The sequence below is a fragment of the Tamandua tetradactyla genome, chromosome 5, assembly GCF_023851605.1.
Source record: "Tamandua tetradactyla isolate mTamTet1 chromosome 5, mTamTet1.pri, whole genome shotgun sequence".
Classification (NCBI taxonomy): domain Eukaryota; kingdom Metazoa; phylum Chordata; class Mammalia; order Pilosa; family Myrmecophagidae; genus Tamandua; species Tamandua tetradactyla.
Window position 1 is genome coordinate 86750588 of NC_135331.1, and position 23077 is coordinate 86773664.

Sequence of the window (23077 nt, forward strand, 5' to 3'; positions counted from 1 at the left end):
GGGCCAGTAGGAATAAGTAGTAAAGTTTATTAAAGAGAGACGGGGAAAGTGCATGGACGTTCAAGGTAGAAACACACAGTGAGTGGTCTGGGTCAGGTAGGGAACTTTTTGTTGGTAGCAGGTATTTCATAGTGATCTTTGAACACTACGGGCTTAAGTGGTTTATATTAGCCAGTATCTTCTTTGTTTTAGGAGATAGTTATCAGTGCTCGTGGTCAGCTGTCATGGATCTGAAATTTGCCTTTGAGAAGATTTTTAACAATCTTTATAACCCCACGTTTTTTGTGATTAACTAAGAGTCCAGTTTTGTGCTCGTGATTTTACTAGCTTTATGGTTTTAGAGAGTATTGGGGCTTTAGGGGGAAATTCTTTCTTTAAGGAGTTTGCAACTTGCGTTAATTCCTTTGGAGTTAGATAGAAAATAGGGACCTGCAGTTGACCATTCATTCTTTTAGAGCTGAATAAGAAACCAGGGACCAGCAGTTGTCCTATTCTGTCCTGTTTCAATAATGCAGTTTTTAAAATCTCTGCTCCCTGCCCCAGTCATAGGCTGGGCTCCGGCACATGCCCAAATGGGAAGAGTGGATGGGAGAAAGCCTGCGGTGACTCAACTCGATGGCACAAGGGTATGAGGAGTTTGCAGATGTTTAAAGACATCCTGCACCAGCAATTTTCACTTCAAAATGTCTATTTTTATTGGTGGTTTAATTCAAAATTATGATCAGAATCTCTTGATACTTCAGATTACACAAGGCCCACACTGGGTCTTGGGTTACCTTTTGGAACTAAATCTATAATGATACATTTATATTATTTTTACTAAAGTTCCCCAAATTGTACAAAGTATAACTAACTCAAAACATGGACTGGTTTATATATTTATTACTTATACTTCTTTTTTAAGCTCTTTAATATGGACATTTTACATCAGAGAAAAGAGAACTGTGACGTCCAGGCACCTTTCACGCAGCCACAACCATCAATCACACCCAATCTTGGTTTAGCTTTATCCCCAACCATAACCCACACTGGATTATTTTGAAGTAAATCTCAGACAGTGTATTATTTCATTTATTGATAATGTTTTGGAAGATGTCTGTTTGGTTTCTTTAAGAGAAAGATGGGGTGGGGGCAGAGAATGATGAAACTGACAAAACACATCTTCAAATAGAATGAAATGGACCCTAGGAGAATGCAGTTTGTCTTGTTTTATACTGAATGATCAGCACCCCTTAGATAGTCAGTAAAGAGAACAGCAGCTCAGAGCTAAGGAACCAAAAGAGGCACATCCTTGTTTTAATTTCTTATGGCTGGTTTCAGGGCAATGTTTATCATTTCTGAGTTATAATTCTAGACATTTCTATCCCTACCCTGGCAAATAGAATCCCAAACCTAGAAGAAAATAAAACCAAAAAACTTCTTACCCTTGGTAACTTCTACCTATGAAGCCCCCACAAGCCCCACGGGTCCTGTCCTGGGAATGGGTCAAGGGTGGAGGAAAAGCAGGGTCCAGACAATGGTAAGGCTAGTTCGCCCTCTGCTAGGCACATCCTTGCACAACAGGGAAGGCAGACAGAAGAGATGGAGCCAGGAATGCTGTTTCCTTGCCCTATTCCATTAGGAAATGCCCCGAGAGCAGACACAGTGGGAGGTGTGGGCAAAAAATGGGAGCAGGACAGCAGAGAGAGGTTTGGGCATGTTTTGGGTTCCTTTCCCATTAGTCACTGTGCTGTTTAAGCTTCATCACTGCAGGCCTAGGAATCTCTGGAGGTCTTTTACTAAAGATTTTTTTAGTTTTGTTTGCTTGTTTGTTTTGTCCTGCAGCCACGATAGAATTAAGAGCCCACAGTCCCCCTACTTGTCTGGACCGAGTGGCCTCTGGTCATCTAGGACAGCTGACATGTATTGATGATTGGAGAAAGCCCCTCACCCAAAATCACCCGCTGCAATAAACACAATAAGAATAACCAATACGCAATATTATAATAAGCAATAAGAATGCTACTGAAGGGAAAGAACGTTAGATTTTGGAAAAAAATCAGGTGGGTTGTCTAACTTAACGTGTTACTCTGTTAATAATATTTAAATTTACAGCTCTGCTTTTTTAAAGATACATATGCATGTAGTTCTTTGTTGGGTCAGGAAAGGGTCACTGGCAATTCATTCATATCCCCTATGTGTGTAGATATTCAAATAAGATGGCTCTGCAGATTTCTTATTTAAACTTACAGTTTGTGGGTTCTGACTCACTTAAATGAACAATATCTGGTGCTTCAGCTCTTCTGCACATCTAAGGTAACACGCAGGAAGAGAGGAAAGTGGCAAGTTCTGAAAATGAATGTAGCCAAACTTCATTTCAGCTTTTATTTGACTGAGGAGCCCTTGCTGTGGGGGCGGAGGGCGTGAGTGACAGCACGCGCAGCTTGTTTAAGAAAATCAAGAGTAGTGAGTGGGGAGAAGAAGGGGTGACAGGTGATGGGGGGTGAGAGGGAAGACTGTCCAGGGCCACTGCAAGGATTCGGATTTTCACGGTCAGTGAAATGTGAAGCCATTGGAAAGATTGGAGCAGAAAGGAGACAGGGTCTTACTTAGGCTTTAATAGGGTCCCTCCATCTCCTTTAAAGTTCAGGAGACCATATTTTAAGCAGCAAAGTTTACCTTTTCCTCTCCCTGCATCCACAATTCTCATCATTGTAGGAGCCAAGTGTTAAAACAAGACCTGCAGAATTTGTTGGAAGCAGCTGGCCTCAGGATGGCGGCAGTAAACTGTGGAGATTGTTATGTAGAGCAGTCTGGGAGGAAGAGAATGTTTGTTTACCCCAAATGGTTATTTTAAGTATGAAGGAAGAACACTGAAAGATAAGAACTTTGTTCCCTCAGGAAATGCATGCATGCCTATTGTCATCCTGTGGTATATAACCAGGATCTGGTTAAGAATAAAATTGTCTGATGTCTGATGTAGAGTTAAGCTTCAGACCCCTTGAACCCATTTGTGTCTGTCTTTTTTTTCTTCCTTTCTTTCTCTCTTTCTCATCATTCCTTAATATCCTTCGAGCTCCGTTGCAACAGGAAGCAACATTTGGCGCCCAATATGGGGCTCGAAGAAGAAGACTCCAAATCAATATTAAGGAACCAAGGAAAAGTCTCATTAGAGGCACGTGTGTCCAGCTGACAGAAGAGGACTCGAGTCATATTGGTAAAGTAAGCATTTTCCTTGGATCATCAGGGTAACGGGTAATCATAATAGGTGGCTGGAGGAGTATGTGTGTGTGTTAAAGCTACTGGGGTGCCTGTTAAAACATCTGAATTATTAAACTTATTTGATCTCATTCAAAAACATTGTTTTTGGTTTCAGCCTTAAGGCCATAATATTTTAAATCTTAAGTAATGGAAATTGGTTATGAAGGCTTTGCAGCAAACATAACAAAATGGGGAAAATATTCCTGTTTCTCTTTGGTTATTGTGTTCAGTCAGGCAATGAACTACCTGGCTCATGCTTTGTCTTAAACTCTAAGTTGTGTTTCTTCTCAATCTCCCACTGCCTCTTCTTACCCTGTTTGGACAGTTGCTTGAGCTGGACTCGGCAATTGGTGCCCAGACAGGGATCTAATAAGGGAACTCTTAAAGCATAAAGTGAGGAGATGCTCCAGGGATGTCCACTACAAATACTACAAATGAGCCTTTGTGGGTTAAGCAGTGGCCCTTATCTATAGAAAAGTTAGAGGCTCTAACTCAGTTAGTTCAATAACAGTTAAAAGCAGGATGTTTAGAGGAGTCTCGTGGTTCTTGAAATTCTCCAATATTTATTGTAGGAAGGAGGTCAGGAAAATGGAGAATGTAGACGGATTTGATAAAAGTTGACACTGTGGTTCAGCCTATGGAGTCATTGCAGCCTGGCTTGCCCACCCCAGTTGTAATTTCTAAGAACTGCTTTATTATGACAGATTTAAAAAATTGCTTCTTTGCCGTGCCTTTGGCAGAGCAGGATAAAGAAAGATTGGTTTCTGGGCTTGTTCTTGATGGGCTGCCTTTATATAGGGATTCATGTACACCTGAGTCAGAGAGTACTCAGTGAGAAAGGTGCCATACCAAATGGGGGTCAGTGCTCATTGATGGTTCCTGTGGCATGTTGGTCCCCAAGGGGGTATGCGGTTCGGGATTGTAGTTCTGACTCAAGGTGTTCTGTTAGGTTACCTTTGTCTAGTCTGAATGATTATTCTATGAGATTTATACCAATGCTACAGGTAAAGTCTTGTGACGGAGAGTGGGAATGGTAGCCCCATCTTCTTTTATTGGCTTAAATTCTCGACAGGCAGTGGTTTGGAGACTGGCCATGAGTTTAGCTCCTATTCATGTTTGAAGAAGAGATATATTTTAGGAACTTTGAGACTGAAGATTCTCATTAAAAACTATATATTGGTGCTTTGAATGTGCATTAACTGAAGTGTTTTAAGTATTTGACACTCTAGCCTTTGATTTTGCTGGTAATTGTGTGTGGTCAAGTGTTTGTTTGGAATGATGGCTTCACATTCATGAAGGATGTGGGGAACGTATTTTTTGTAGGAAGACAGAGTAGTTTTATCCTAAGATAAAATGAATGACTGTTGCAGGGTGAGAGGAGTGTGGGACAAAGCCTAAACTAATATAATAAGTGCTGAGGGTTTGTAAAAATGGAAATTATGGTTAAAATCAAGAAAGATTTAATGAGTCTAAAATAACAATGTTTTCTTGGACTCTTAGCCTGTTCTAATGAAAGACATAAAAAATTTTTTTCTAAATAATTAGTTAAAAAGCAAAGAGTCTGTATTTTATCAAAATAACTTATGTTAAATTTTATCATGTTGTTATCTGTATAAAAAATACTGATTTTCTCCTGGGTGTCATTATACTGGCAAAGAACTTTTCTTGCCCTAAACCAGGTGGCCTAATCTATTAATCTAAGTACTATTACTATAAATGCATCTATTACTGGCCAAATCATATTCAAATCATATAAATACCTATATTCCTTTAAGCCAAAATGTCTTAAGGCTTTGTCCAGTCTTTATGTAAACTACATATGTATAAACTAAATTTATCCTAAAATAACCATGGCTTATTTTGGGAGCAGATCAGATTTGAGGGCTGAATGCAAGGAAAAAATATACTTGTGGAGTCTTTCATTCACCTGATGTTGCCATTACATGCAACTGATGTTGCTATCACATGACCTTGGTAAGAAATAGTTAAAAGGTACACTCTAGCTGGGAGGACTGGCTATCTTCCCAGAAGGAGGTGTACTTTAATAAAGATATCCAGGTCCCAGGAAGCTCCTCTTGGTCCCTAGCCAGTTTCCAGAGGACCCAACTGGGCCCGGTCATGTAAGCAAATTGGAATTTGACCACCATTATAGGAAAGTTTCATAAAACTGCATGCAATAAATTTAAAATTAGCAAAAATGCAAAGCCAATTATAAAAAATCCACATTCCTGCATTCCTTTTCAATCAATTCAATGAATTCAATTTAAAAAATCTGGTCATTTACTCTGGGTACACGTCACTATTGACACTCTGCTTTCATTTTTGTTACCTGCCACTTTAGGAATTCCTAATTATATGTTACAGAACCTGTTTAATATTTTACAAGGAAATTCTGATTTATTAATCGCATAGTGTGAAATCTATTTATCTTCAATACCTCTTGACAAATAGCGTTAAGTGATTTTAAAGGACAAATTAATAATCATTTGCTATGTCAAAACCTTTACAATTTTTAAAAAAAGAATGCAATGGATTTTGTCTAAAATAGTTCAGGCTTCCCTGCTAGCTATTACTGTCTTTACTGATGATAATATAAATGGGCAGGCTGCATATGTCACCCCAAAGGAAAACAAGTTAGAAAACACCTTATCCCTCAGCCCAGTGCACTGAATTAATATGAATTAATAGCTGTAATTCAAGTATTGGAAAATTTTCCACAATCTCTTAATATTGTTTCTGATTTTGAATATGTTTGCTGTAAAGAAGGATTTTATAAAACTTAACAGTAGCTAACTTTTCTTATGTAAAGAAGGATTTTATAAAGAAAAGAGTTATGGGCCCCATCAGGCTAAAACAACCCGGGACTTCCCAGGGGCGGTTATCTGCTGCCTTTGTTATGCAAGGTTTTCTGCTGCCTTGGTTATGCAAGGTTGTAACTGCCGGAGAAAGTTTATCTAAGAATGCAACTGAGAAGGTTGAGTAAGGGAGTTTTGCACGAGACAGCTGCTTCTTGCAAGAAGCAGCTCCCATGACTCATGCGCGAAAAATGTTTGTTATCTGCTTCTTGCAAAATGTTCGTTATCTACTTCCTGCATAAAGCAGAACCTGTAACTAATGTTCAACCCTCAAACCCCACACCCTTATCCTGGCCCTCAAAAGGCTTCCCAAAACCCAGGTTCGGGGCTCTCTGTTCCTGCATGTTCAGTGAGCCCCACGCATGTGTGGTAAATAAACCCCTTGCGTGTTGCATGAGAGAACGTCTCTTGGAGTCCTCCTTTGCGCGGCAAAACTCTCAAATTCTTACATTTGCCAAACAGTTACTCACATTGAGACAGTTTCTTTGTTTGAAAGAGATGAACTCTCCTGAACGTTTTTACATTTACAAACATTAGTCAGAAGTCAAATTAATCCTCTTTTTATCATGCATATAAGGGCTCATACCAATATTCCGGGTCCTTTGTCATTACAAAATCAGCAAGCAGATAGTCTTGTGGGTTTAATTCAAGATTCCACAACACTTCACAAATTGACTGATATCAATAGCAAAGGGCTGCGAAAGAAATTTCCATCTTTATCTAAACAGCAAGCTCAGGACATTGTCAGGACTTGTCCAACCTGTGGACCTTTGAATGCACTTCCATTTGCATCAGGAGTTAATCCTCAAGGTCAAAAAGCAAATAAATTATGGCAAATGGATGTTACTCATATTTCATATTTTGATAAAATGCAGTATGTGCATGTTATCATAGAAACTTGTTCTCATTTCATCTGGGCTACTGCACAATCTGGAGGGAATTTCTGCCATGTTAAATCACATTTACTTAATGCTTTTGCTGTTATGGGATGCCCTCAATCTATTAAAACGGACAGTGGTTCTGCTTATACAGGAAAATAATGTCATAAATTTTGTACTCCTTTTAATATTATCCATATCACAGGAATTCCACATAATCTCTCAAGGCAAGGAATTATTAAATGAGCAAACCAGACGCTAAAGTCTATGCTCTTGAAACAAAAAGGGGGAGATGGTGATCAGGATGATGTTATGAACATATGTACACTAAAAGATCAATTAGCAAAACCACTGTTTACTTTAAATTTTTAAAACATTTATGATAATTCATCACAGACTCCTACAGAACAACATTTTAGTAATTTGGGAAAGAAAAATGATACAACCCAAACAGAACTGCAGCTGTAGCCAATCTATTGGAAAGATGTTAAAGATAAGTTATGGAAACCAGGCATGGTAAAGGTGTGGGGTAGGGGATTTGCTCTTGTCATTGCAGATGACGGAACCTCGGTTTGGATTCCCTCAAAGAGAATAAAACCCAGACATGTCAACCGGGACGAAAATAACTAAATGGGTAATGTATATTATACATTATAATATATGTATTATAATATATGTATATAATATATTATAATATATATTATAATATTATATATAACATTATATATATTATATATTATAATATATACATTATAATATTTGTATATAATATATTATATACATATAATATATTATATGTAATAATTTTAATTGCTGAAGGATGGGGACATATTTATACTTATTGGGTTTATCTGTGAGCCCTAACATGGGCCAATCCAACTTTACCAAAATAATCTGAATGCAAGTTTAGGATTCCCAGGTCCAGTAAGAAGAAAACTGGTGTCAAATTTAATTCTTAGAACGACCTGTATGCATAACTCTATGAAAACAGAGGATACTTGCCTGTTAGATGGGAAAGAAAGTTGGAATGGATGGCAGTTATGTTCTGTGGATCAAGCAGTTATCATAATTAATGATTCCTATGGAATTGTAAGAGATGCGGCCCCTGTGGGGCCTCCCATCTCTAACTCAGAGATAACTGAGACTATACAGACAGGCAAGCTAAATGAGAGTTTAATACATAGAGGATGATTTGTGCCAAATCTATGGGATGATAAATATAACATATTAGTCAAAGAAATTTATAGAAAATTTTCCTAGGACTGAGACCAATTTTTATAGTGAATTCTAGTAACTATAATTTCTCTTTAAATGCAGCCATAAACACTATATGCAAACATGTACTAGAGATCCATACGTATGTGTTAAAGGTCATATGCATTTAAGAAATCAAACTTTTAATTGTGAGAATTATTCTCTATTCACTTGTCTCCAAGCATTTATGTTGCAGGAAAATGAGATGATTATAGCAGCAAGGAGAAGAAGAGGTATTTGGCTGCCAGTGTGGTTGTCAAGATCCTGGCAATCCTCTCCAGAAACACAAGTCCTGATCTATTTGGCAAAAGAATACCTAGAAAGGACTAAGAGACTAATTGGACTCATTATTGCTGCTGCCATTGGAATCATTGGAAGCATCACAGTGGCTGCAGTCGCTGGAACTGCATTGCATCAAACTATACAGATGCAGCATTGTTAGAAAAACACCAGTGAACTGTGGCATAGACAATCTCATTGATGAGCAAATTAATAATAGACTAAATGATATAGAAATGACATTGGTTCATATTGGAGATCAAATGTATAATTTAAAATTTTTACAAAGTTTAAAGAGTAACTAGAATGAGAGCAGTTTTTGTATTACCCCCTTTTAACATATAACCTATCTGAAATAGAATGGAAAAAGGTAAAAAGGCATCTTTTGGGGCTTTCAAATAGTTTAAGTCCTGATATCTTAGAATTACAAAAAAAGGGTATTAGAATTATCTCAGAATAATTTACATGTAGCCTATGGAGGTAATGTTACACAATCACTTACCCAAGAGCTAAAAAATCTTAGGTTTGGGGCTGTTTATACTCTTTCTCTTCCTCCTCCACTGTGTTAAACAACAAACAATCAAAGTCAGAAAGCTTGGCTGGTAGCCAATGATGGGTAAGACTCTCCCTTCAAAGCTTAAGGGCAACCTAAGACAGGTACAGTCACTAAACGAAACCACGCTAACAATGTGATTTTTGCAAAAACTCTTGGCTCCCTCCCAAATCAAAGTCAGCGAGCTTGACTGGTAGCCAATGATGGGTGAGACCCTTACTTCAGAGCTTAAGGGCAACCTAAGACAGGCACCGTCACCCTGGCTTATAAAATAAAAAGGGGGAAATGTAGGAGCCAAGTGTTAAAACAAGAACTGCAGAATTTGTTGGAAGCAGCTGGCCTCAGGATGGCAGCAGTAAACTGTGGAGATTGTTATGTAGAGAAGTCTGGGAGGAAGAGAATGTTTGTTTACCCCAAATGGTTATTTTAAGTATGAAGGAAGAACACTGAAAGATAAGAACTTTGTTCCCTCAGGAAATGCCTGCATGCCTATTGTCATCCTGTGGTATATAACCAGGATCTGGTTAAGAATAAAATTGTCTGAAGTCTGTCTGAAGTAAACTCAAGCTTCAGACCCCCTGAGCCCGTCTGTGTCTTTCTTTCTCTCCTTCTTCCTTTCTCTCTTTCTCATCATTCCTTAATATCCTTCGAGCTCAGTTTCAAAAGGAAGCAACACATCATCCCAGTATAATTCATTCCTCCATGTAGATGTGTGAAATGTTGGGAAAGCTTCCTGTGAGCATGCACCGTGTGTGCCTTATCTTAGGGGATGCTAACAACAGACTGAGAAATATATTACTTTTCAGGTTCTACAGATAAAAAACTGAGGTTCAGAAAAACGACTTCCCAAGGACACACAGAAACTACCTTAGCTTAATCAGCCTGAGATCACCAGGAACAAACTTGGATATATGGTCTCATTGTAATGAGAAAGTCCAAAGCAGATGAACTGTGGGATATCTTAAAGGGAAATATGGAGTTATTACAGGGTTCTGGGAAGGGGCAGTGTTCCAGTCTGCTAGCTGCTGGAATGCAATATACCAGAAACAGAATGGCTTTTAAACAGGGAAATTTAATAAAGTGCTAGTTTACAGTTCTAAGGCCGAGAAAATGTCCCAATTAAAACAAGTTTATAGAAATGTCCAATCAAAGGCATCCAGGGAAAGATACCTTGGTTCAAGAAGGCCGATGAAGTTCAGGGTTTCTCTCTCAAGTGAGAAGATGTGACAAACAGGGACAGGGTTTCTCTCTCATCTGGAAAGGCATGTGGCAAACATGGCATCATCTGCTAGCTTTCTCCCCTGGCTTCCCTTCACAAAGCTCCGCAGGAGGCTTTTTCCTTCTTCATTTTCAAAGGTCATTAGCTGGTGAACCCTCTGCTTCTTGTGACTATGTCATTCTGCTCTCTCTGAATCTCCTGCTTTCTCCAAAATGTTTTCTCCTTTATAGGATTCCAGTGAAATCAACCCACCCAAGGGCCACGGTGGCTCAGCAGGTAAGAGTGCTTGCCTGCCATGCCCGAGGACCCGGGTTCGTTTCTGGGTGCCTGCCCATGTAAAAAAAAAAAAAACCGTGGAGACACATCTCCACCTAATTCAGTTTAACAACCACTCTTGATTGAGTCACATCTCCAGGGAGATGATCTAATCACAATTTCAAACATACAGTGTGAATAGGGATTAGAAGAAATGGCTGCCTTTAAAAAATGGGATTAGGATTAAAACATGGCTTTCCTAGGGTACATACATCCTTTCAAACCAGCACAGCTGGACACTAGATAAGCTTTAAATAAAGCAGTGTTTTAATCATTTCAAAGCAAACCAAAGCTGTGCATGGAGATCAACATCAGTGCTAGATTGCAAAGTGGGTGGTCCCCAGAGCTCGTTTCCTTGGAAACTACAAAATTACAATAGATGGGGAGTGTTGCTGAGACTCTCTCCCTTGCTGGCTTTGAAGAAACAAGCTTCCATATTGTGAGCTGCCACTGCAGAGGGCTACATGGCGAGGAACCGAGGGTGGTCTCCCGGTGACACCCCGTGAGAAACCAAGGCCCTCACTCCAACAGCTACGAGGGACTGAATGCTGGAATGACCCCATGAATCTGGAAGCACATCTTCCCCCGCTGGCCTCAAAGGAGACGGCAGCCCCTGCAGGCACTGACACTGCAGCCTGTGGGTCTCAAGCAGAGGACCCAGCTAAGCTTTGCCTGGGTTCCTGATCCAGAGAAACTGCAAGACAGGAAACATGCATTGTTCATGCACTAACTGAGTGGTGTTATAGTGATGCAGCAATAGATTGTGGATATCCACGTCAGTTCTTATTTTAAAATTTCTTGAATCAAATATTAATTTAATGTTAACTCTTTCCTGAAAAATATACTTCATCTTTTGTTCTGCATTGTATTGAAATATTTTCAACTTTTCAGGCATACTTAGCATCATTACATTTTTCAAATCAGCAATATTTTTTGTAAATCATGAGAAAAGAAAGACTAACTATTTGGCCTTAGGTTTATCAAGAAAGCCTAAGATACTGTAAATATATTCCCTATCATCCTGTCAAATTAGTTAGCAGCCGCCTATAAAAAAAATTCTTTTCCCAACTTTACTGCTGAGTGGAATGTTAAGTTGATATCAACCGATGAATTTTAAAGAAAAAAAATGTTCTTTCACAAAACTTCAGTTCTGAGGATTGTTACCTCTTACTAAAAGGAAGGTATTAACACTAGGTTTAGGAAAACCTTCATGAAAAAATGGAGTTTGGGAGGCTAACTAATAAAAGTGCAAGAGGACACTAAGCTCCTTCCTAGATCAGAAAGATGAACTCAGGCTCTAGTGACAAGCACTGAATAACATATATGTACTGTTGGAATGGATTGGTAGCTCAGGAAAATTTGGGGTGGGGGGGGGTTGTTTGTTGGTTTTTAAGTATGTCCGTTCAGTTTTAAAATTCCACCGGCAGGGTGGGCCGCGGTGGCTCAGCGGGCAAAGTGCTTGCCTGCTATGCCGGAGGACCTCGGTTCGATTCCCGGCCCCAGCCCATGTAACAAAAACGGAAAAACAAAATACAATAAAGCAAGAAAATGTTTGGAAATGTTTCCCTTTCTTCCTTCCTTCCTTCCTTCTATCCTTCCTTCCTTCTCTCTGTCTTTCCTTTAAAAAAAAAAAAAAAAAAAAAAAAAAAAAATTCCACCGGCAGGGCTCTGAGTTCTCCTCCCCCTCCTTGGCTACCGGCAGCTCCAATTCCCGGACCCACCCAAGCCTGACCCTTGTGGAGTCCAGGGCTGCCCAGAAGGAACCTGTATCCCAGCCATCTCTGCCCCACTCAGACCAGTCCCAGTCAGAATCAAGAGCGCAGAGCCGCGGCGCCCCCGTGTGGCCACAGGGCTCAGGCAGGAGACCTTCCTCCCCCTTTCCCTGCTGAGCCGGGACCTCCCCGGGGTGTCCCTCTGCTTCCAGCAGCTGAACCGGACTCTGGACACAAGGGGGCATGCTGGTCACGGGTCAGGCTCATGGCCCGTTCAGCTTCCAAAATCCCTGTTGGTACTGACGTTTCCTCCCACCATTGGGTATCTGCGGACTCTGGCCCCAAGGGTGAGTGACATATCCAGACATTAACGGTCTAGGTTTAGTTCTGGGGTTGACCTGCCCGTGGTTCCCTAAGATCCAGCCCCTCAGCCTCCCGCGACGGGACCGTGGACTCCTGGATTCCTTCCCTTCCTTCTGCTGCTGCTCGTGGGGGTGGAGGCTCCTCATCCTAGGAACCAGCCCTGTGAGTGTCCAAAGCTGGGATCCGGGTGCAGGACACTGGGCTATTAGGTCCAGGAAGAAAGGAGGCCGCAGAGAGGGAAAGGGAGAAGAAATGGAGCGAGGGAACATTTAGGAGGGGGCAGGGAGGCGCCAGGCAGAGAAAGAAAAGAGAAGGGTCAGATTGACACACACAGTGTGTGTGTGTGTGTGTGTGTGTGTGTGTGTGTGACTGTGCGCCCGCCCGCGTATTGGTAGGTAGGAACTTGTAGTGGCGGACACAGTGGGGTTTCTAGGGGGTGCTGGGGTGGGGAGCTGGAGAAGAGCTAAGGGATCCAGCCTGGCTGTTCCAGGGTCCCACTCTCTGCGTTACGACCTTACGGCAGTGTCCAAGTCCCGCCCTGGGCAGCCGGAGGTGACAGCCCTCGGTTACCTGGACGGCCGCCTCTTCATCGTCTACGACAGCAGGAGCCACCGTGCCTGGCTCAGGGGCCCCGCGGACGCCGAGCTGGCCTCGCTGCTGGTAGCCAGGGAAACTGCGTCTCTCGAGGGTCGCGCACAGGAGGTGCTTTGGGGTCTGAAGACCATCATGGGCTACAAGGAGCTCAGCGCTGAGCCTGGTGCAGGTACCTGATCCCCATTTCCGGGATCCCAAGGCCGGACCCTACGCCCCTCCCCAGCCCCCACGAGTTTTCCATCCAACCTGTTAGACCCCTAGGGCTGCCCCGCAGCCTCCCGGCTCCCAGAAGCCCAGCGCCCACGCATCCAGCGTCTTTCCACCTCTTCCTGGGCCCCGAAGTACCCAGAACTTGGGTCTGGAACCCCTCATGACCCGCTTCCTGAAACTCCCAAACCCCGAATTTAACGGCCGTACAGTCCGGTACCAAACGCCCTTTTCACCCTATTAATTAACCCAGAGGTTTGGGGGGCGCGGGCCAGGGGAGGGCTCTCCAGGGCCCCATACACTACAGCCGAGTCAAGGCTGCGAGCTGGGCAGCAGCGGTAGATTCTGGCGGTACGGCTACGACGGGGAGGACTTCACCGCCTACGACCCCGTAACCTGGGCGTGGGGCGCGGCGCTCCGGGAGCCTGAGAGGCGGCGGCGGCAGCTGGTGGCCGGGCGCCGCCTGTCTGCGGTGCGCGCGTGGGTGGAGCGCAAGTGCGGGGCGATGCTGCGGCGCTGGCTGGCGGCGGGGTCGGGTGCCCCCAGATTGGTGGGTAAGGAACCCCCAGTATATGCAGTTATAAGATCCCCAAAACCCCAGTGGGAAGTTCCGCTCCCCCTGCCCACCTTCCCAGTCCCGGGTCCAGCTATGAAAAAGATCAGGTATTGGGTTTCAGTAGGTAATAGGGTAGGTTAGAGAGAGGTCAGGCCCTAGAGGGGAAGAAGTAGAGGGAGGCTTAGGAGAAAAGAGGAGGCAATTAGAAATAGGATCACCATAGGGGTGACATCTGAGCAAAATCTTGCAGGAGGTGAGGGAGACCGGACCTGCAGGGAACGAAACCTCCCAGAGCTGGGCAGCTGTGGACGTCCTCCACAGGAGGAGCTGAGATACACCTGCCTGGTGGAGCACCTGGGCCTGGACGGGCCCCTCCGTGTGACCAGGGTGAAAAGGGTGTTTTCAGGGACCAGGGACGAGGGTGGGGGCAAACCTCCTCCAAGTCCCTTCTCTTCCCTCCTGGTGGACAAGCCCTGTGTGTCCTCAGCTGCCTTCTGCCCACTCACATCTCATCCTCCATTGGGAAGCCCTTCTCGGTGTAACCTTCTTCATTCCTGCTGCTCCTTCTGCCACAGCCTCAACATCTGGCCGCTCTCTTTCCTCTTGTAACCTTTAGGGAGTAATGGCTCACTTCCCACTGGAGCCAGCCTGAGGTGAGGATCTGGGCTCTAGCTTTTGAGGTTTGCAGAAGGAAAGACTCACAGTCCATGACTTGGGGAAGAACACAGGAACACTGGGAGGGCTGGGGGAGGTGAGGATGGAGGATGGGTCCGTCTCATCATTTTTCTCTCAGAGTCTCCTGGGGCCATCCTTCCCCCATGCCCACGGACCTGGGACAAGTAGCCAGAACATGGAGCTTTTTCAAATGAAAGAAAAATGAAGGTATTTCCTCCCTCTGCTGACCTTTTCTCTTTTACATTGCTGGTCAGTGGTTGTGGTATAAGTTACACTGATTTTTTCACAAATCCCAAATTCCCCCATAAGGAGATTCTCTCTGAAATGGAACATTATGTTTTAAAAAGGCCGCCAAACATCAGGGAAGAATTTTAAGTATATTCTCACACCTGAAAACTTGAAAAAAATGATTTCAAGAAAGTGTCAAAGCGTTCATGGAGAACTAGCCAGGGAATGTTTGGCTAGTAAAGCTTGCCCTTAATAAGATAATAAATGATCCTATGGTGTCAAAGTCAGAAGAACTTGTTTTCTTTTCACTTATATTGGGAAGTAATTTCAAACTTAGAGAATACTTGCAAGTATAGAAGAAATAAATCCCATATATGCTTTCCCTAATTCAACAACTGTTAACATTTTGCCACGTTTGCTATATGAAATGATTTGAGGGGCAGTTGTAGATATCACTTCCCTTCTCTCCCTAGATATTTGAGACAAATGTTTCCCCAAAACAGGGCTTTCTTCCATAATCAGAGCACAATGATCAAAATCACACATCCGTCCTTACTGAAATTTCACCACTTGTCACAACAATGTCCTTTATAGGCCTTCTTTCCAGTCCAGGGTCTTACCCAGGAACCATCACTGCATGTACTTGTATGAATCTTTAGTCTCCTTTCATGGGAAACGCTTCCTCGGATTTTCTTTGCCTTTCGTTACTTTGATATTTTTGTAGAGCACAGGCCATGTATTTTACAAAGTTCTTCAGCTTAAGTTTCCTCAGGGCTGGATTCATGTCATACCTGCAGTAAGGGATGCCTGTGGGACAAGAATGTGACAGCAGTGATGTGTCTCCTTCTCGGAGCTTCCCATAAGGAGCCCATGATGTCAGTTTGGCCTCATAGGGGTGAGCTCAACTTTGGCCACTTTGTTAAAGGTATTTCCACTGCAACTTCTGCTTCCTCCTGACAGCAGAGAACTAACTTGTGACAAGGCACTCTCAACTATGTAGATATTACGTTCTTGAACAAATTTCCACACAGTCTTTTTTATTGATGATTCTTGCCTGTATCATTTCTTATTCTCATGGTTGCAAAACAGTGGTTTTGAAATTCATTTTACGTTTATTTGTCGGCATTCCATAGTAAAGAAAAGTTTTCCCATCTCCCAGTTGTTTACTTAGATGTCCATGTAATAGCAGTGTGGATTGATGACTTCTAACTTAATGCAGTGGGTTATAATTGTTTCCCCTGAAGGCAATAGTCTTCTGGAAGTGATTTCCTGGTTATCTGTGATGTCCTGACTGCATCGCATAGTTATCAAGCAATCTCTCTCTTTCTCTCTCTCCCTCCCCCCCTCTCTGTCTCTCCCTTTTCCTCTCTCTCTCTCTCCTTCCTTTATAAGGACACAGTCATACAGGATTAGGACCAACTTTAATCCAATTTGGCTTCTTTTTTACAAATATCCTATTTACAAATAATTCCACATTCACACAGGACTGGGAGTGAGGACTTGAACGTGTCTTTTGGGGGGGGGGGAACAGAATTCAGTCCATAACATACTTAAATCCCTATGACTACAGCAAATGAACATTATATCCCCTCCCCAAAACTTGTACCTCATCAGAGCATTTTTTCCCTCTTTTGTACTGAACTGGACTAATTCTTTTGCTACTGAGATGTGGGAACAGACCAGATCGGTGGCCCGTGACCCAGTATTCAGCAAATAGTCACCGACTTGTGTGTGAGCAGTAACAACTTGGCCAAGTTCAGCTTCCCTCTGAATCCAGAAAGTGATCAGTGCAGAACGCAAGGCTGATTAGCAGCTGTTCATTCTCACGCTCCTGCAGGCCCTGTGTTTTCCTGTCCACCAGCGCTTTCCCAGATGATCAAAACTGGAACCATCGACTTCCTTTGTCGCCATCTCAGCTGGTAGGTGTGGCCACAGCAGGACACCATTTCAGAACTCACTGAAGGAAGTCCAACATTCACACTGGAGGGTCACCCCTGGTGTGGAGAGGGCTTTAGTTCTAGTACAGATTTGAAGGGAGGGGCTCAGTACTTTGGCAAAGCTTGAAATCGATAGTAGTGCCAGAGCCAAATGATACAGATGCCCAGCTCTACTAGAGAAGATGATCCAGTAGAAAGAGAAAGTTTAACCAAATCAATTTCCATGAAGAAATAGAGAAAGTTTTAAAGGGTTTCTCATCGAAAAAGCCTGACCCCTCAGAAATATTCACAGAGTACTTGTTCAAACCCTTAACGACCCAACAATTCCACTGCTAAATTATTCTAAAACATTAAAAAATAAGGAAAACATTGTAATTCATGGTGCTAAGTGAGAATAGCATTGATAGTAAAATCTAAGAATGATTGCATAGAAAGATAACCAGAGACAAATTCCTTTTGTGAATGTCTTTAATAAATAGTAATGAAGACAAACTGCATAATTTTGAAAAATAAGTCACTATGACCTAATGGAGATTACTGCAGAAAGATTAGTTCGCTGTTTCATGAAAACACTATTGTAATTAATTATTAGTAAATCTAAGAAGGAAAATCCTATTATATTCTCCATGGTGCTGAGATAACATTTTATTGTGTCAGCAATTCTTCCTGACTCTCAAAGCATTATTCCGAACATAAACACACACACACATATTCAAATGTCCACACACCACACATACACACTCACACCCCTCAACCAAAATTCAGCATTACAGAGAAACGGCTAATGCATTTCTGCTGAGTTAGGAACAAGACAAGAAGGTTCTCCATTGCCATTATTTATTGACATTATATGGAACATATTAGTCAATGTGATTACTAATAACAAGCAATTACTGACAAAAGAATGGGAAAGAAAGGACTAACAGTACCTCCATTTGTAAATGATATGATTGTATATAGAGAAACACAAGAAAGTTGGAGAGAAATTAGGAAAATTGTAGGATATGAATTACCAAGCAATAGCAATTTCCTTTGCACACGCAAACAATAAAAAGCTAAGTATTTACTGAAGAGATGACCCCACATACAATAGGAACAAAAATACTTTTTTTTTAGTGAAAAATGTGAGAAGTATACAAATCTTATATGGGGAAAACTTTAAAACACTCATGAAATTTACAAAAGTAGATTTGAACAAATGGAGGAACATACAATTTTCTTGGAAGGAAAGACTAAATTAGAAATGATTTTGTAAAATTAATTTATAAGTTTAACACAACCTGATAAAAATACCAAGAACCACTTTTTTCTCAAGTTAGATAGGTTGATTGTAAAGTTTCTGTGAGAAAATAAATAAGAATAACTGGATAATCCTTGCAAAAGAAAAACAAATTGAGGTGTGAGTTTCTGGCACTAAGAAAAATGAAAACACTTGATAAACTCCCTGTCATTAAGACTGTGACACTGGTCCATGAATAGACCGACCAAACGGACAGAATAACAAATCCAGAGGAGCGGCGAGCACAGCACAACTGGTCCCCACTTCATCACTTTAACTCACCCCCGTCCGTCCTGCCACTAAGTTAAAATATTAAATGAAAAAAAAAAGGTTTCCTAATAGTAAAATTTATTATGCATTCACAATGATATAGGGCTCACAGACACCTTTTACAGTTAGAAAAACTTATCAGTAGAGCTTTATGTAAGTAATGAAAAAACTTGAAAGAAAATAAATGCAGTCTCTTATAAAACTTAATCTCCTGAAGGTTTAGTATACCTTCTGGAGTAGGAAGAATACTCCTGACAGTGGGTGGGATTGGTGGACAAGGAGCGTGAAGGAGTCTCAATAACTTCTACTTTCCAGTGCGCGACCGCAGCGGGGCGAGCACCGGGAGAACCCGAGCCCGCGGCGGAGGCGGGAACCCGCAACGCGCGGCGACGGCGGCCCCAGCCCTGGGCCAGCGGAGAGCCGCCTACCGCCCCCGCCGGCCGGTCCTCGCCAGGTTGGGAGCCGAGGGAGGGAAAAGCACCAGCGGGGACCAAGGGGCGCGCTGCTGCGGGTGCCTGCGCCCCGCCCGGAGCTCTCCGCGCTCTCGGCGTCCCGGGTGCGGCTCTCGGGCTCTCGGGCTCTCGGGCTCCCGGGCTCCCGGCCCTCACCCTGCTCCCGGAGACGGGCGCGGCGAGCTGCACCTTTGGAATATGGTCCGGGGAAAGGGAAGCCAAGAAGTCCAAGGCCACTCCCGATTACCTGATGCATCTGATGAACCCCAAGAAACCCATGAGCAGCCTGCCCAACTTCTGCCGGATCTTCAACCACCTTGAGCGGCTGCTGGACGAAGAAATTAGCGGAGTAGGGAAAGACATGTGCAATGACACATTAAATGACAGTACAGAGAAAAGGAGCGCAGAATTGCCTGATGCTGTGGGACCTAGTGTTCAGTAACAAGAGAAACTTTCTGTGCCTGTAAAAGAATACCCAGATTTTAAATTTGTTGGGAGAATCCTTGGACTAGAGGACTTACAGCTAAATGGCTTGAAGCAGAGACAGGATGTAAAATAATAGTCCAAGGCAAAGGCTCAATGAGGGATAAGAAGGAGCACAATAGAGTCCAGCCCAATTGGGAGCATATGAATGGAAGTTTACATGAACTAATCACTATGGGAGATGCTGGGAACAGAGCAGAAGTCAAACTGAAGACAGCCGTTGAAGAAGTGATGAAATACTGGTGCTCACGGCAGACGGAGAAGACAGCCTTAGGGTGATGCAGCTGATGGAACCGCAAATCTGGGCGGCACTTACACAGATGCCCACATCAAATCACCAGCCCTTGCCTTTCCTCTTGCAGCAGCAGCCCAGGCTGCCCCGAGGATTATTACTGGGCCTGCACCTGTTTTCCCACCAGCTGCTCTGAGTTCACCTACGCCAGCCGACCCTGCCACAATGCCTTTGATCAGACAAATACAGACGCTGTCATGCCAAATAGAACGCCCCATCCAACTGCTGCAATAGCTCCCCCGGAACCTGATGCTGGTGTAATGTACACGCCCTGTGAATACCCGTATACATCTGGCAACAGCGACGTTAATCCTCGAGCATCCTGCTGAAGCCAGGGGTGTATTAGGTGCGGTGGCTACTGAAGTTCGAAGGCATGATGTGCGTGTCCATCCTTACCAAAGGTTGTGACCGTAGACCGAGCTGCCACCGGCAACTAACCTGTGACTTTCTGACCTCTAAACTCTTCAGCCAGTTCATGACTGGACCACGCCTGCCTGCTGATCAGGGAACTGGTAATCGCCTTTGCTTGTCTGTTGTCAGTGCAGCGAGCTGAGGCACTTTCCATTTCTCTTACTCTGTAACCAAACAAAAGACAAAGAAATTGTCTTCCAACTCAGCTTTTTAAATTTTTTTCCTGTTTGGGTGAAGGTGGTTCTAGAACCTGCACTGAATAGTAGTAAAGCAATAAGGCTCAATTCACCCCACAGCGCTGATCATCTTTCATGCCCCACTTTATACAAACAGTAAGATGGCCTCACTAAAGAAGGGGAGACAGATGGTCCTTAACTGCTCGGTGACGGGGCAGTTACTGGGAAACACTTCTAGGAATCTTTCTTCTCATAGTGAAGTCCGCGCTCTCTCTGAATATACTGTGTGACGATGCAGCAGGCATGAGCCTTTGGTCAGGGATGTCATTGGTGAAGGGATTTCAACAAGTATTCAAAATTGGATATGCTGCTTAGTCACTCCAGAGCCCTCAAAGGGTAGGAGTTACAGGGTTTTTTCTACTACATTAGAAGAAAGTGTGCCGTGAGAGAACAGCTAACAAGGAATTTTGAAAAATTCAAAAAACAAAATTGTAACACTATTTTTAAGGGAAAAAAATCCAAATTACAATTATTGAACTTTCATTTTAAACCTACCTTAAAAATATATGAAAACAAAAAATATACATACATGTGGGAACAAGGGTATTGCATTATGTGTCACATTACTGGGCAAGCTGTTCAAATATTGTTTTTACACCTCCCTCTATAGAAAAAAATCATTAAGGATGTAAAAGCCATGCTTGCCTATTTGCTGTATACATGTAATGAAATTGAAGATAAAGCATAAATGAACAAAAAGTAGACACTTTTACTATACAAGGATGCTGGTGCAGAAATAAAATGTATTTTTGGAATTGTAACATTTTATTCTTTCAAGTGTTATAAAAATAAAAGAAAAAGAACAAAAAAACCCTTCATTTCATTAAATGATTTTTCTGGTGGTTGCCAAGAAATAAGACCAAAAGAGCCTTTTTGACTTTCTTTTTTATATTTTAAATATTGGAATAAGTTTAAAGAAAGGAAAGTGCCTTATTTCCTTCATGGTCATTTAGGCAAGTATCTCTAAGATCAGCTCCTCCCTCAGAATTCCAGTTAGAGCTTGTTCCTCAGTCACCCAGTATGTGAAAAGAAGATGGGAGGGCAGATGACTGAGTTGATGGTTTGAGTCATGTGGTTTTTGCCATGTTACCTTGATGCAAATTTGCCAAATCTGAACTTTGAAAAAAATTGATAACTTTCCCAATACCTAACTAATAAGTTTTTAAAACATCCTTCTTTTAAAATTATGATTGAGTATTTTTGGTTATTGTAGTCTTCAGTGTAAGCAAATTCAAAGGATTCTGGGATGAGAATTAGGTATGATTCTAAACATCAGTTTATAGACAATATTAGAGCTTTATTTGGAGAAGGAGGGTGTGTTGAGTTGTTTCTTATTAATTGGAGATGACAGTAGATAAGAGCAAGCTTTTTCACAAAAGATGAATCTTTATGATTTGCATTCTGAAAAACTGTTTTTAAATGACGTGAAAATTTAATCAGATTTCTTGCTACCACAGAAGATAACTTGTATAGTCCATCTCTTTACTGATTTTAGTAAAAAATAAAAATAATAATAAATAAAAAACCCTACACACACAGTTTTCTTTTTTTAAACTTTAAAAGAATGTGAAAAACTAGCCTTGTTTGGTGTATAAAGTCTCAACTACATTCTGTTTAAGCTTCCAATTTCTCATGAAGTTCAAATAATTAGTTTTGTAGTAGAAGCAATTTGTGCATGAAGCCTAAATCTAAACACTTGAGTAAATAATCATTAACTAATCAGTACCAGACTTGACAAAGATCTAGTGACAGTGGATTGCCAATTTATCAACTCCTCAGTCCCCATCCCTTCACGGCGCCACAGTCAGAGGTCAGCGGTCAGCTCAGCAGGCATCTCTGTGGAGACCTCACCTATCACCTCGTCTCACTTGGGACAGTTTTCAGTGTATTTACTGAGCAATAGACAGTTACTGTTTTGTACTCAGCTAGCTTTGGTTTAATGTGCCGCTGCTTTGTCTTTCTGTTACACATAGAAGTGTTTTGATTTATTTACAAAATATACTGCGCCATTTTGACTTTTATCTTGTTTGTTTGGTTGAATAACTCAAATGTTTGAGATGATAATTGTTAAAACAATACCAGTATTTGATCCATTTTCATCTCAACTATGTAATACCTGGACATTTTAGATGTTTATCAAAGGTCTTTTATTGGGAAGAAAGTAAATATATGAAATAAAGGTGTGACATTTATGGGTAATAGTGGCTCTGAACAAATTTTTGCCAAAATTTGCCAAAATTTTGGATCAACTGAAAAAAAAGCGTGACTTTTGAAATCTCTGAATGATTCTCAGTATTATCATTCTTTTTTGAATCTATTTCTTATTGAAATACGTAGTGTTTAAGAATTTTTTCTGACAGCACTGTTAGGCACGGAGTCATTAAGGATTCCACTCGAGACAGCGAGTCAAAGCACAGAAACAGATTGATTAGGGGAGAAAAAGCAGGCAGGAGGCACAATGCAGCCACGGACAGAGAGGTGTGGAGCTTAGGAAAGTGGCCCGGCTGCCCCCTTGGGGAGCTGTCTTTTTGAAGGAAAACTCACGCCCATAGGACAACACTAACAAAGGGTCTTGTTGACTTGAGATATGATAGATTACTGAGATGTTGATGCATATTCTCCTCTGAGGTGCAGCTGCATGTGTCATCCAGGGGGAGGCCCTGGGAGGGGAGGGTGTTCTCAGCAGAAACATATTATGGCCATATTTCTAGTTATCTGGGGTGTTTTCATCCACCACTGGGAGGATATGGCACCAGCCGGTACAGTCAAGGAAGCTGGGGAGAGGGGCT

At 42.1% G+C, this 23077-nt stretch overlaps 1 protein-coding gene, 1 long non-coding RNA gene and 1 pseudogene across 3 annotated transcripts in view; 2 read left to right on the forward strand and 1 right to left on the reverse strand.

The window, feature by feature from the left end:
- The first annotated feature begins 14287 nt into the window (after positions 1-14287).
- LOC143682595 (uncharacterized) lies at positions 14288-15215 on the forward strand. The gene is made up of 3 exons (XR_013175191.1): positions 14288-14412; positions 14642-14678; positions 14819-15215. It is a non-coding gene; the product is annotated as an uncharacterized LOC143682595 (long non-coding RNA).
- A 1379-nt stretch (positions 15216-16594) lies between these two features.
- LOC143683209 (KH domain-containing RNA-binding protein QKI pseudogene) lies at positions 16595-20612 on the forward strand (annotated as a pseudogene).
- The window catches only part of LOC143684375 (putative HLA class I histocompatibility antigen, alpha chain H), a 269739-nt gene continuing 265827 nt past the window's right edge, over positions 19166-23077 (reverse strand). For both annotated transcript variants that reach the window (XR_013176020.1, XR_013176022.1), the window contains exon 5: positions 19166-20216. The gene's annotated coding sequence lies outside the window, so the exon portion shown is untranslated. The remainder of the gene's footprint in view (positions 20217-23077) is intronic.